Source organism: Aplysia californica, unplaced genomic scaffold, assembly GCF_000002075.1.
Source record: "Aplysia californica isolate F4 #8 unplaced genomic scaffold, AplCal3.0 scaffold00324, whole genome shotgun sequence".
NCBI lineage: Eukaryota > Metazoa > Mollusca > Gastropoda > Aplysiida > Aplysiidae > Aplysia > Aplysia californica.
Genome location: NW_004797594.1, coordinates 636655 through 638655, shown reverse-complemented (window position 1 = coordinate 638655; position 2001 = coordinate 636655).

Below are 2001 nucleotides of genomic sequence, written 5' to 3'. Positions count from 1 at the left end.
CTCTCTCTCTCTCTCTCTCTCTCTCTCTCTCTCTCTCTCTCTCTCTCTCTCCCTCTTTGTCCGTCTCTCCTTACCCCCATCCTGGGACTGACAGCGTTTACATAAAGGCTGTCTCCTTCACCAGCTGATACATTTTTTTTCACCGTAATACTTTCCCCCCCCCCCCTTTCCTTTTCCAATATCCCCCCCCCCCCGAAACACACACAGTTCCATTCCATAATATTCGTTGACACATATTTCATAATATTCTTGAAAGCTGACACTCCATTGATTCCTGAGCAATATAAACAAAATCTTCAAGATTTCTCAAACAATAGACATAGAGACAGCTAGCGCTCATAAGAGCAATATAATCACGTATAATAATGAACAAGCATGTTTGACGAGACATATTTTAATCTGCGGCGCACGAGAAACGAAAGCCGTTTCTTCAAGGACTTGGTTCAACGTTCAACACGTAGCATGGAAGACTTTGCAGCGCAGTCACTTTAAGAGGTCGTCGGTTTTCCTTTGTCTCAAAAAGAGCCACACATGGCTTAAAGTTGCGTAATTCTCTTTCTGAATTTCAGCTGCAGCCAGCTCTTCTTTTCATCGAGAGGGTAGCTTCCTGTACTCAGCACAATCATTATCCTTTAGTATCATAGCATTGTTATCTTGATTACTACGTGTGTCCTCTCAAACTGAACAAAAAGATCGAAATCGAAAAAGATGGGGTCGGAAATTTAAATGTATTGTCTGAAAGTGAGGACGAAGCTCTTATACTTTTGAAGTTAATCGAAAATCGAAAAAAACAATTGCCTGCTTATGGGACAATAGGATACGCTTCAAAAGGAATTGGAAATTGTATTGTCTTTTTATTTTTGTTGAAAAAGTCACTCATCTTCAAAGAAAAGACAATTCGAGAAAGTACAAAATTACGGAAGGTAAAAATCCGGGAAGAAAATTATTGTCTAGTGCGGTTGTACTTCCTCTTTCAGGATCAGGTTTTGGGGAAGAAACGAGGGAGGGGTGAGGGGGGGGAGGGGTAGGAGGGAGGGGGGAGGGGGGGGCAAACAGCAAAGAAAATGTCAAGTGTAGGATCAAGACTGTGTTGAGGACTTTGTTTTATTTCCGAGTTTTCTACTTAGGTAGGTGTATCCTGCACCCAGAATTTCACCCGTTTCTGTAGATCGTCAATAGAGAGGAAAGAAATCTGTTACGGTTAGTTGATAACCTGTACATACTTTTACACAGTTGTTCCATTCTGAAACGAAACAATATTATATTAATACAACATTAGCTTGCAGCACTGAATAACGAGGACAACAATTATTATTTATTGGTTCGTGAGAGCTATTTTCTACATATCCTGTTTCACGCATTTGTTCCATAATAATTATGCTGTTAGTATATAATACATTAATTTTATAATTATAACTGTTCTCTGATTCAGGTGAGATAACTTGGTATCCGTGCGTACTCTGGGTCTGCCCACACAGATCGCTACCCTACGATTATTAAATTCTGTCTGCTCAGTACCTAGTTTTTGAGAAACAGGACGTAAATATTTTGAGGGGGCTCTCGTAGCCTAGAGGTTAAAGTGTTGCCATCTCATTCAATGGTTCGAATCCGGATAGCGACCGACAAGTTTTCTGAAATTAAGGTGTCCTCTCACCTGCGCTCTAGCAATGTTCCGTCGTCTGCTTTCGTCTCTTTGTCCTCTCTTCGAACCTTCTCGACCTTACCGCCAAGCTCTGGGCTTCTGATTCTTTGTGCAGCCCTTCTACCGCTACTCCTTCAATCTTCATACTGCTGTCTTGGTCACTTTCAGCAACACCCCTGATCTTCTGGTAGGAAAGATCACCACCTAGCCTTCTCGGACAAGGGCGAAAAATCTCGGCGGGCCCGTGTGCAAGTTGCACACGTTAAAGATTCCTTGGTCGAAAATCGACAAGAGTAAACTTCGGCCGCCAGCCGCAAAAATTCTCAAACCCCATCCCAACTTCAAATATTAGGGGTGTC